At 53.4% G+C, this 12,791-nt stretch overlaps 1 long non-coding RNA gene across 3 annotated transcripts; it reads right to left on the bottom strand.

The window, feature by feature from the left end:
- Positions 1-7,928: 7,928 nt before the first annotated feature.
- Positions 7,929-11,481, bottom strand: LOC308057287. 3 transcript variants are annotated; one of them, XR_013925198.1, is made up of 3 exons: positions 11,379-11,481; positions 9,030-9,193; positions 7,929-8,605 (listed from the first exon to the last, which is right to left on the bottom strand). It is a non-coding gene; the product is annotated as an uncharacterized lncRNA (long non-coding RNA). The 3 variants fall into 3 exon arrangements; XR_013925199.1 differs by having other exon boundaries at positions 7,929-8,602; XR_013925200.1 differs by having other exon boundaries at positions 9,030-9,212; positions 11,376-11,477.
- Between the last annotated feature and the right edge of the window lie 1,310 nt (positions 11,482-12,791).

The raw sequence follows: 12,791 nt of genomic DNA, 5'->3' as shown, positions 1-12,791 counted from the left end.
CATCTTTCTCCTAATTTTTCCTTTTAGAGGCGATGACCAAATTGCAGCCAGGGTGGCAGCATGTTGCAGTGTAAATCGGGCTGGTCTGGCTCTTCCCCCCAAATAAATCCTTGCGTTATCCTGAGTGGGCAACAGAGGCTGTGCAGCCGGGGATGGAGCGATGGAGTCAGAGGAGCAGCAAACAGCCAGAAGAGGGTTTTACTGCTGCAAAAAATAAAGTGGTAAATCTGGGGGGCATTCTAAAGGAGGCAGGAAAGGTCAAGTGGAAGGGTTAATTCTTGAGGATGACAAGGGTGAAGAAAACTTCCAACAGTGTCAGGATGGCCGAGTGGTCCAAGGCGCCAGACTCAAGGCTCTGCTGTCCCTGCCTGGGGGTATCTGGCCCCCGAATGGAGGCGTGGGTTCAAATCCCACTTCTGACCCACCTTTTCTCCTGAAAGCTGAGGTTTTAAATCATTTTTTAAAAAAATAATCCTTCCGTTATGCCCACACCTGAGTCTGGCAAAACGCCGATTCTCCATTTCCTCTCCCCACCCCACCCCACCTCCCCCGCCCCCAAAGCCACGGTGCGGTACCAATCTCCACTGTTCACCCATCGCCAGCTGCACCCACACGTGGAAGAAAACCACACGGAGGGACAGGCGGTGGCAGCGGGGTGCACGCGGCCCCACAGGTGGTGGTCAGCACCAACACCCACCTGCCGCTTCCCTGGTGGTCTAGTGGTTAGGATTCACCACTCCTGCTGCCATGGCCCAGACTCAATTCCCGGGCCAGGCTGATCTTGCTTCTTTTTAAGAACCACTGCTTTAATTGTCATGGGTAACAAGTTGATGAGGGATGGGTTTAGCGGAACTCAGGTATCACTGTCCTGGGGTAACTTAGACCGGTGGGACTTCTTCCCCAGCTTGCAGCCATTCCCATCACCTGCTGGTAGTTAAAGTATGCATATTCAAGAATCTATAACCGCCTACTTGCAGCATGGGGGCGGTGAAAGCCTGTATTTCTCTAAGGTCAACAAACACTGACAGATTCTCAGTAACAAAACACTGAGCCACAGCCCAGACCCTCACCACCCTTTCCTTCAAGAGAACCCACCACCACCACCACAGGCTTCTGTATATTCGGACTTTATTGCAATGCTACGCTGACTCTTTCATCTGGCAGACTCCCCACTCCACCTGGCGCATTGCTCCGATCTTCCCAAAGTGGTGGTTGCACAGCTCTTGTCAGCAATGGGGAGCCTCGGGGCCTTCATTCCTCTCCCTTGAGCTTTAGAACTTGTTTGCCAGCCAGCCAGAGCTCAAGGGAGGGACGGTGTTGTCTCTAGCGCCTGTTTCTAGAGAGCACGGAGGTGCTGTCTAGGTCCCAGCACATGGCCTTGGCCTGCATGCGCTGCAAGGCAGCTTTGGCTTGCTTGAGGCTGCTGGCAAGGATGTCCCTTGGCCGCTTGCTCTTGGTCAGCCCCTGTCCGTAGGCCATGACAACAAGCCCTTTCTGGTGGAAGAGAAGCCACGTGGCCTTGGCGCTGGTGCGGCGGGCACGTTTCAGCAGAGTGCTTTTCCTCTGCTTCTTTGCAGGCCGACGCTTCACCTGCCTCAAGGGCTTCCCCGCCTTGGACAGGGATCTCTTGTGCTGGAGGCCTCTTCCGCGCTGGGTCTTTCCTCCGCGCTGGGTCCTCCTTCCCCGCTGGGTCCTCCTCTTTCTTTGCGTCGCAGATGCCATAGCTCAGCCTTGCCACCACGCTGGCCAGACGCCTCAGTGCTGCGGGACACCCCAGCGCCCCAATTGATACCCGCGGGCATGCAAATGAGGGGGGGGTCCGAGCCCTGCCATTGGCCAAGTGACCAGTGGTGACACCCCCCCAAGTCACAATGTAGAGAATCCTGGCCCGCATCACTGGGGTCCCTCGTGCCCATGGCAACCAGGCAACCGCAAGGGCTGAGGACTGCCACGACCCCTCACTCCTCTGTGACACTCACCCTCCCAACGGAAATCTTCCACCCATCCTAAAAGAACAGCACTTATTTCTTGGAGTTTCACCCCAGTCTCAAAAGTTTTGGCTCACAGTTGCACGACCTTGCCAAGTACACGCCGACACGTGTCCTGGGAGTCTTCTGGGCAAGCAGGTAAAGCATGACAAGAAAACCCTTGGAGAGAGCATCCTTCCTCAACAGAACCTGCCTGCACGTCTTAGACCCGTGTCTGCCAGCTTGAAGACTCATTATAGCTAATTGCTTTGTCAACAAACCCACCCAGGTACACCCCCGGTTTTTCCCTCCTGGCGCTTTACATACATAGCTCATTTCCACATCCACATGTCGACACTCACGCAACCTCGCACCTCCCATGCTTCTTTCGAGCTCCTCCGTGCACTGTCAACACCACAGTTGATGTCCCACACCAACATCTACCAGCTGTCCTTCTGGAGGACCAAACCCTGACTTTTTTCCTCTCCTCCCTTTGTAAAGAAAAAACAACATTAAAGCTAGAAGACAACTACCTAGAAGCAAAAAACGGTCCCTTCTTGCCCCGTCCCATGTGTGCTGATTCAATCTGGTTTTCATCCCTCCCACTGTCCTTCTCCGAGCCTCATGTCACAGCTGCTTTCAGGTGGAAGGAAACTCCATTTCCAGTAATCTTCAGGGAAGCAGCAGATCAGAGCAGGAACGTGGGAGGAACTTCTTTTGAATCCTTCAGTTTCCCTTCTACCTTCAGATATTTGATGACTAAATTCATAAACCCCCACAGTATTGTTGAGATTTGAGTGGCGTAGAGCATGGTGTTGAGGTTGTCTCTGCACAGGTGACTGCAGCTGTTGCAATAGAAGAATTAAAGGCACTGGTACTGAAAGAAGATATAATAATAATAATAATAACAATAATAATACCACCAAAGCTGCACTGTGCTCTCAGCCTTTCTGTCTGGATGGCCGAGGAAGACATCCAGACATCTAAAGACCAAACTTTTATAGCACAAGGAAATGAGTTTGCTTCTGCTTTGGTGCACGTAGCTCTGGGCTGCAAGGCAAGAACCGAAAGCACTGCAGGAAAAAAAACCCAAACCAACAAACCCCAACTCTCTGTGAGCGTAGCTGTGAGTTACCACCTTCCTGCAACTCCTTTTGGATCAAGAAGTCCCCATATAGCGGCAGTGGATGGTCAGGATGCAGGAGAGGCGGTGAGGACCAGAGCCTGGCACCCATGGTGGGCATGCTACAGGACAGAGCCTTGGGTGCAGGATGCCCATCTCAGAAACACAAGGAAGGTGGAAAGTCACAGCAGGGCGTGGGGTTTTGTGTCTCCAAGAGACAGGAAAAGGCACAGAGGACAGGCTGGAGAGGTTGAGCCCAGCCTGACTGAGCTCCTTCAGCTCCATCATCCCTGCCAGGCATTTCTGAGCATTTAACAACCCTCAGTATTTTGCAGGGTCTTTGGTTTCCCTCCCCATAAGCTTAGCCAGCTGCTCGCCGAACCTTTACCATCTATGACGTCCCGTGCGTGTGTGTGTGCACGCCCATGGGGAGCCCAGGCACACAAGGAGAGATACCCATGGTGAGAGGACAGGCCCGTGTTGCCCAGTTCTGCAAGATCTGCTGGGGATGAAGGATGCAAAACACAGTCCATTTTCACCTTTCCTAACCTGATCCACAACAGCTTGCAACTCCAGGGTACCAATGAAGAATCCCAAAGTGGCGGGGAGACATCCAAGAGGCAAATAAGGAAAAGCGGTTAATTTGGCTAGGGAATACAAATAGAAAGTAAAACCGAGTTGGTGTTAAATTAACTCGGGGGTTTTACTAGCACCACGAGCATGTAAACATGCATCTTATTTTTTCATCTTTCTCCTAATTTTTCCTTTTAGAGGCGATGACCAAATTGCAGCCAGGGTGGCAGCATGTTGCAGTGTAAATCGGGCTGGTCTGGCTCTTCCCCCCAAATAAATCCTTGCGTTATCCTGAGTGGGCAACAGAGGCTGTGCAGCCGGGGATGGAGCGATGGAGTCAGAGGAGCAGCAAACAGCCAGAAGAGGGTTTTACTGCTGCAAAAAATAAAGTGGTAAATCTGGGGGCATTCTAAAGGAGGCAGGAAAGGTCAAGTGGAAGGGTTAATTCTTGAGGATGACAAGGGTGAAGAAAACTTCCAACAGTGTCAGGATGGCCGAGTGGTCCAAGGCGCCAGACTCAAGGCTCTGCTGTCCCTGCCTGGGGGTATCTGGCCCCCGAATGGAGGCGTGGGTTCAAATCCCACTTCTGACCCACCTTTTCTCCTGAAAGCTGAGGTTTTAAATCATTTTTTAAAAAAATAATCCTTCCGTTATGCCCGCACCTGAGTCTGGCAAAACGCCGATTCTCCATTTCCTCTCCCCACCCCACCCCACCTCCCCCGCCCCCAAAGCCACGGTGCGGTACCAATCTCCACTGTTCACCCGTCGCCAGCTGCACCCACACGTGGAAGAAAACCACACGGAGGGACAGGCGGTGGCAGCGGGGTGCACGCGGCCCCACAGGTGGTGGTCAGCACCAACACCCACCTGCCGCTTCCCTGGTGGTCTAGTGGTTAGGATTCACCACTCCTGCTGCCATGGCCCAGACTCAATTCCCGGGCCAGGCTGATCTTGCTTCTTTTTAAGAACCACTGCTTTAATTGTCATGGGTAACAAGTTGATGAGGGATGGGTTTAGCGGAACTCAGGTATCACTGTCCTGGGGTAACTTAGACCGGTGGGACTTCTTCCCCAGCTTGCAGCCATTCCCATCACCTGCTGGTAGTTAAAGTATGCATATTCAAGAATCTATAACCGCCTACTTGCAGCATGGGGGCGGTGAAAGCCTGTATTTCTCTAAGGTCAACAAACACTGACAGATTCTCAGTAACAAAACACTGAGCCACAGCCCAGACCCTCACCACCCTTTCCTTCAAGAGAACCCACCACCACCACCACAGGCTTCTGTATATTCGGACTTTATTGCAATGCTACGCTGACTCTTTCATCTGGCAGACTCCCCACTCCACCTGGCGCATTGCTCCGATCTTCCCAAAGTGGTGGTTGCACAGCTCTTGTCAGCAATGGGGAGCCTCGGGGCCTTCATTCCTCTCCCTTGAGCTTTAGAACTTGTTTGCCAGCCAGCCAGAGCTCAAGGGAGGGACGGTGTTGTCTCTAGCGCCTGTTTCTAGAGAGCACGGAGGTGCTGTCTAGGTCCCAGCACATGGCCTTGGCCTGCATGCGCTGCAAGGCAGCTTTGGCTTGCTTGAGGCTGCTGGCAAGGATGTCCCTTGGCCGCTTGCTCTTGGTCAGCCCCTGTCCGTAGGCCATGACAACAAGCCCTTTCTGGTGGAAGAGAAGCCACGTGGCCTTGGCGCTGGTGCGGCGGGCACGTTTCAGAGTGCTTTTCCTCTGCTTCTTTGCAGGCCGACGCTTCACCTGGCTCAAGGGCTTCCCCGCCTTGGACAGGGATCTCTTGTGCTGGAGGCCTCTTCCGCGCTGGGTCTTTCCTCCGCGCTGGGTCCTCCTTCCCCGCTGGGTCCTCCTCTTTCTTTGCGTCGCAGATGCCATAGCTCAGCCTTGCCACCGCGCTGGCCAGACGCCTCAGTGCTGCGGGACACCCCAGCGCCCCAATTGATACCCGCGGGCATGCAAATGAGGGGGGGGTCCGAGCCCTGCCATTGGCCAAGTGACCAGTGGTGACACCCCCCCAAGTCACAATGTAGAGAATCCTGGCCCGCGTCACTGGGGTCCCTCGTGCCCATGGCAACCAGGCAACCGCAAGGGCTGAGGACTGCCACGACCCCTCACTCCTCTGTGACACTCACCCTCCCAACGGAAATCTTCCACCCATCCTAAAAGAACAGCACTTATTTCTTGGAGTTTCACCCCAGTCTCAAAAGTTTTGGCTCACAGTTGCACGACCTTGCCAAGTACACGCCGACACGTGTCCTGGGAGCCTTCTGGGCAAGCAGGTAAAGCATGACAAGAAAACCCTTGGAGAGAGCATCCTTCCTCAACAGAACCTGCCTGCACGTCTTAGACCCGTGTCTGCCAGCTTGAAGACTCATTATAGCTAATTGCTTTGTCAACAAACCCACCCAGGTACACCCCCGGTTTTTCCCTCCTGGCGCTTTACATACATAGCTCATTTCCACATCCACATGTCGACACTCACGCAACCTCGCACCTCCCATGCTTCCTTCGAGCTCCTCCGTGCACTGTCAACACCACAGTTGATGTCCCACACCAACATCTACCAGCTGTCCTTCTGGAGGACCAAACCCTGACTTTTCCTCTCCTCCCTTTGTAAAGAAAAAACAACATTAAAGCTAGAAAACAACTACCTAGAAGCAAAAAACGGTCCCTTCTTGCCCCGTCCCATGTGTGCTGATTCAATCTGGTTTTCATCCCTCCCACTGTCCTTCTCCGAGCCTCATGTCACAGCTGCTTTCAGGTGGAAGGAAACTCCATTTCCAGTAATCTTCAGGGAAGCAGCAGATCGGAGCAGGAACGTGGGAGGAACTTCTTTTGAATCCTTCAGTTTCCCTTCTACCTTCAGATATTTGATGACTAAATTCATAAACCCCCACAGTATTGTTGAGATTTGAGTGGCGTAGAGCATGGTGTTGAGGTTGTCTCTGCACAGGTGACTGCAGCTGTTGCAATAGAAGAATTAAAGGCACTGGTACTGAAAGAAGATATAATAATAATAATAATAACAATAATAATACCACCAAAGCTGCACTGTGCTCTCAGCCTTTCTGTCTGGATGGCCGAGGAAGACATCCAGACATCTAAAGACCAAACTTTTATAGCACAAGGAAATGAGTTTGCTTCTGCTTTGGTGCACGTAGCTCTGGGCTGCAAGGCAAGAACCGAAAGCACTGCAGGAAAAAAAACCCAAACCAACAAACCCCAACTCTCTGTGAGCGTAGCTGTGAGTTACCACCTTCCTGCAACTCCTTTTGGATCAAGAAGTCCCCATATAGCGGCAGTGGATGGTCAGGATGCAGGAGAGGCGGTGAGGACCAGAGCCTGGCACCCATGGTGGGCATGCTACAGGACAGAGCCTTGGGTGCAGGATGCCCATCTCAGAAACACAAGGAAGGTGGAAAGTCATAGCAGGGCGTGGGGTTTTGTGTCTCCAAGAGACAGGAAAAGGCACAGAGGACAGGCTGGAGAGGTTGAGCCCAGCCTGACTGAGCTCCTTCAGCTCCATCATCCCTGCCAGGCATTTCTGAGCATTTAACAACCCTCAGTATTTTGCAGTGTCTTTGGTTTCCCTCCCCATAAGCTTAGCCAGCTGCTCGCCGAACCTTTACCATCTATGATGTCCTGTGGCTTTCCACATCTTAACTACACCCCGTGGGGAATGATACATTGATACCTCTGATCCTTGCTGGCATCTTTTGGGTCTCTCTGGCAGCTCTGTTGAATATCACCTTGGCTCCTTTCCCTGCTGCCTTCAGCAGACCCACAGTGGCAGGTGCTGAGGTGGGAATTACTTGTTGTGTTAATGTCCAGTGACCTTCAAGGAGGTGGCTTGGTAGTTCACTGGTCCTAGACGACGGGCCTAACAGAATTTGGGGCAACAGTTTAGGAAATGTACTTTCTCATGACTATATTAATATATTTCCCCTCCAGACCTTCAAGATGTTCCAGACTACAGACTGCAAAAAATATCTGAATAAACATGACTCCTTCTCCAGCAAGGTAAAGGGCTGGGGCCTGAGCGTAAATATGCTGCCCTCCTACTGATTTTTATTGCCGCACTCACTGCAAGTCTAGCTTTTTAGGGCAGCATGACCCTGCTGATGGGCAAGGAAGAGGGAAGCCTCGCCAAAAAGCTTCCTGCAGTCACCGCAGCGCGGGGCTTTCTTGCCGAGATGCGTGTGGCCAGGATGGGCCACGTCAGAGCTCTGGCAGAAGGTCTTGCCACAAGCCAGGCAGCAGTGGGGCTGCTCACCAGTGTGGCTGCGGTGGTGCTTGGCGAGTTGCGAGCCTTGGCTGAAAACTTCACCGTACTCAGTGCAGCGGTAGGGCTTCTCGCCAGTGTGCACCCGCCGATGCCGGGCAAGGTGGAACCCCCAAACGAAGCCCTTGCCGCAGTTGCTGCACTTGTGGGAATTCTCGGTGGCATGGCCCTGGCCGTGTGCTGCCAGCTCAGTGGCACCAGCAAAGCGCTTGCCACAGTCACTGCACTTGTGTGGCCGGTCGCTGGCATGGGTACGGCGATGCTGGAGGAGGTGGGAGCTCTGGCTGTAGATCTCGCTGCTCTCTGGGTAGCTGAATGGCTGCTTGCCTGTGTGCACCTGCCGGTGCCGCTCCAAATGTGATGCCCACGGGAAGCTCTTGCCGCAGTCAGTGCAGCTAAACGGCCATTCCCTTGCCGGCCCCGCTATGTAGAGGTTTAGCACAGTCCAGTTTGGGGACCACCGCGGCTTTGGGCATCCTGGCAGCACTGTGTGACATGGCTTTATCCAGGCGCTTCGTCTTCCTCCTGTTCGAGCCAAGGGTCTTCTCCCTTTCTGGGCTATGGGATGAACACGTTTTGAGCTCCTCACAGCTCTCCTCTGCTGCTCCTTCCTCTGCTGCTTTTTCACTCACCAGCCCCTGTGCTGCTGGGGAAATGTGAAAAGGAGAAAAAGGGGTGAGCGTGGCCTTGACCGGAGCAGGGAGCGGCTTTTAAATGGATGCAGCAGGAACAGGATTCCCCTAAAAAACTTGGGTCTTTCGGAGAGGAGGAGGAAGAGAGATGCGATGGGAGACCTGATCCCAGTTTGAACTGGGAACGTGGAACCAAAAGTGGAGAGATCAAGAACATTTTTCTGCAGAAAAAAAAACTAAGGAGATGGCTGGGGTTTGCAGAAATCCCACTTGAAACCTGCCTGGATTCCTCCTCCTCTCTTCCCATCCTGCTTGCAAGCTCCAAGCTCTTTGCTTCCCTGTCAGAGACTTGGGGGGGGAGGGCGGCAGCGGGGAAGGACGAGCAGGGAAAAAAGGAGGGGGATGTTCACAGAAAGAGGATATTTTTTGTTTGCTTACCAAGAGACATCAGCGTTTCGTAGCTCTCGTGCATCATGTCCTGGTACAGGGCCTTCTGCCACGGGTCCAGCATCACCCATGGCTCCATAGTGGGGAGAAGTGCAGGCAGCCAGGAAAATGAGGGTTTCTCCCTCTGTTCCTCACTCAGGGCTCGTCAAAATCTCCTGTAGGGAAGAGAAATCCCTTTAAATGGAGGAATTCCCTTATGTGGTGCTTCTTGTGTGGGTTTTGATGCTTTTTCTGGGGGTGCCTCGAGAAACGTGGTGAGGAACATCCCCAAGAGCCAGCCCCTGCATGTTCCAGCCCCGATGCAGCTGAGGACCCGCTGCTGAGCGGGAAGACATCCCTGCTCAAGGTTTTTCCCTGCCAAGCCTGGAGCTGGCTCGGTAGGGCTTTCCCTGGGTGAAATGTCTGAAATACTCCTCCTTCCCAAGCTAAGACTGCCAGAGGGGGGGATGGCAAGCCCCCACCTTGCACCTGCTGCCCGTCGAGCTCCCACAGCGGGCACAATGGAGGCAGTGCCGGGCATGACTCTGCTCCAGAAGCCCCGGCCGCTATCCAGAGAGAGGAGGCGCCATGAAGCAGCCAAGAACCAGCTCCCTGACACGATGTTTACCCAGAGCCCTCTAGAGGTAACCCAGCCCCAGCTCCCCCCGACCCTCCGGCTCCCCAGCACCTGTGGGGCGCACGCAGGACCCCCTCATGGCTCTGCCCCATCATCCACATTGCCCCCACGCCCTTCCCTTTCACCCAGCATTTTTAGAGCCCCAGCCTCGCTAGAAACTCTGCCAGGGGATCACAACAGCAGAGGAGTGAGGGTGTAAGGGAATCGTAAAGAAACAGTCTTTCAAGTCTATCACAACAATTTTGTCACTTCTGAGGATCATCATAAAAGTTGGAAGACCAGGTTGCAAAACTCCCATCGCTAAAATCTGATCATTAACCTTCCATAAATCACGTCCCAGTTATGTGCATCAAGATCATTAACCACTACAAGACAAGCTAACGAGCTGGTCATCTGCCCATCACCCTCCAAAACAGCATCACGAACAACACCAGACCAACGCTGTAGCATTGGATCTTTTCTCCAGTTCAGCGTCGGAGGGGTACTTGGGCTAACCGGAGGAATTACAGGTACCGAAGTAGTAGGCAGGTTCATTTCAACTCGCTTTTCCAGGTTTCTTAGTTTACCAATTACCTCCTGTAAGGATTTCTCTGTACTCTTATCACAAGGCTTCTCCCCGCCTTCCTCCTCAGACCCGTCCGATGGCGTTTCAGGACGAGGAGGGTACGTCACCGCACGGCGCTTCTGCCCCCCTGACGTGACCTACGCGCTGTCACCACCCGCCGTTTCGGCCTTGCTCCACCCACAGCTCCGATTGGTGCAGCAGGACGCGCTGCCCCGCCCTCCTGAAACGGCCTTGCTCCACCCACAGCTCCGATTGGTGCAGCAGGACGCGCTGCCCCGCCCTCCTGAAACGGCCTTGTTCCACCCACAGCTCCGATTGGTGCAGCAGGACGCGCTGCCCCGCCCTCCTGAAACAGCCTTGCTCCACCCACAGCCCCGATTGGTGCAGCAGGACGCGCTGCCCCGCCCTCCTGAAACGGCCTTGCTCCACCCACAGCTCCGATTGGTGCAGCAGGACGCGCTGCCCCGCCCTCCTGGGGAGGCCCGGCAGCCTTTTTCGGGTTCGGCTCAGTTACCGCAGGCTCCCGAGGAGGAACTCCCGGTCTGTCCGCTGTCTTATCTAAAAGCTCCGGCACTGTTGAACACGCAGGGGCGGACATACCCTTCATGGGACGAGTATGCCCAACTCCGAAAAGTGTAGCCGAGAGAGAAGGCTTAGGTGAATCACCCTTCTGCTCCACCGGCTTTTCTACCACATCTCCCACCAATGTTTCTATGGCTGCCGCCGCTACTTTTTTTTCCGCCTTCATAGTTTCCAGAGTGTTAACTGTCGACTGCCACGTAGCTCCTAACGATTTAGCTTCTTTTCCTTCTTTGCCTCCCTCGATCATAGTATCCCAGAGGCAATTTCCCACTTCTCTCCATTCCGCAATACTAAACAATAACGAGGGCTCGGGGATCTTATTTTTTTTTTTTTCGTGCCCAGCGAACTAAGGTCTCCACTTCTGTGTCTTTAACGCCCTCCCCTCTCCTAAGGAGGATGCCAGTTAACAGTTTAATTGCCGCGTCTACTTCCATCGCGGTCTTCTCAGAGCTCCCCCCTCTCACAGAAAGGGTATCAGCCCCGGCGCTCGCGTCGCGGTCTTCCGTAGCGCCCCCCGCTCACAGAGAGGAAATCAGTGCGGAGCCCCGCCGCGATTTACTCGTCGCGATCTTACCACCAGCGGGGGTGCGATCTGCAGCTCTACGCCGAACGCTGGACTCCGCTTTTCGCCTTCCAGGTTCCGCCGCTCCGACCTCCAGCTCCCTAATCGGACAGCGTCCCTTCGGGGCCGATGCACGGAGACTGCTGCATTTCAGCGAACAGCGTTTAAGCTAAAACGCATTTAAGCGAATAAATGGGGCCCTGTTCGGGCACCAGACGAAGAGGGTCCCCCGTGGAGAGTCGGCCAACTCACAACACCCACACCAATACGGCTACATGCCGCGCTCACTTCGTTAAACACACAGCTCATATATATAACTTAAACCGACCGCCCACCCGACTTTACACACAGGTGATTGGATAAGAGTCTCTGGCCACGTGGGGTCCGTGTCGCTGACTGGTGGGCACGCTGCAGGCGCCCGATCAGAGTGTGCCGATGCGAGGGTGCTGATTCCGCGGTTCCCGGGGCTTGCTCTGCACCTGGCTTCTGGTTCGTGCATAGCTTGCTTTGTTTCTCACCCTGCTTGTTCCCAGTGAACAGTGAATGCTGTACCACTTATCTAAAGGGTGACGCACCTACGTTTAGTTAAAAGTCGGGAGCTGTCCCAGGACCCTTATTGCCACATGACGGATGCACAGACTGCTAAGTCCCTGGGTTGGTTATCTTCAGAAGGGACATTTTGTCTTAGATTCCTGTTGCACACGCAATGTGACGAAGACAAAGACTTTAAACATGGCCACCGAGGAATAGACTCTGCAGGCACGAGATATGTAAATGAATTCCCAGAATTGTAATGAATATGTAAACCATTTCTTGGAAAACTAATGAATAGGTCTGAGTAGCTTGTATAAAGGGGGGACTGAGAAGTCCCCTCGGGGTGCATGACTTTGGCGGAGCGATCCCCCATGCACCCAGCGCTGCCGAATAAAGATAACCTCTGCTCACTCGAATTTTGGTGACTGATTCTTTAAATCAATTTGGTGACCCAGATGGGACCTCCTCTGCTCGGCTGCGGGACCCATTGAGAGCGGGGACTCCCTAGGGTACCCCCGGGGATTTTCCCGGAGGGGCTCCTCATCTCATCTGGATCACCGCAGGAGCAGACAAGGACTCCATCTTGCGGAGCAAAGGTACTATCTTTATTCAAGTATTATATTCTGGTATATTTTAAACAGTACTGTTTCGGATTCTGTTCTGGGACCGGTCCATCTGTAAGGCTGTCCGTAAGGCATAAGATCATTGTATACTTACGCAGGATGGCGTATGCCGGGTAGCTAGCACCCCAGGTATACATCTGATTCTGTTTTGGTACCTGTTCTGATATTAGAAAATATCGGAACTCTGATTCTGTTGGGTTTGGTACCTGTTCTGATATTGAAGAACTCTGAATCTGTTTTGGTCAGAAGACTTAAAAAAAAAAAAAAGTTA

This window comes from Falco punctatus (genome assembly GCF_963210335.1).
Source record: "Falco punctatus genome assembly, contig: scaffold_76, whole genome shotgun sequence".
NCBI classification, from domain to species: Eukaryota; Metazoa; Chordata; class Aves; order Falconiformes; family Falconidae; genus Falco; species Falco punctatus.
The sequence above is the reverse complement of the archived record's forward strand: the minus strand, read 5'-3'. Positions and strand labels throughout refer to the sequence as shown.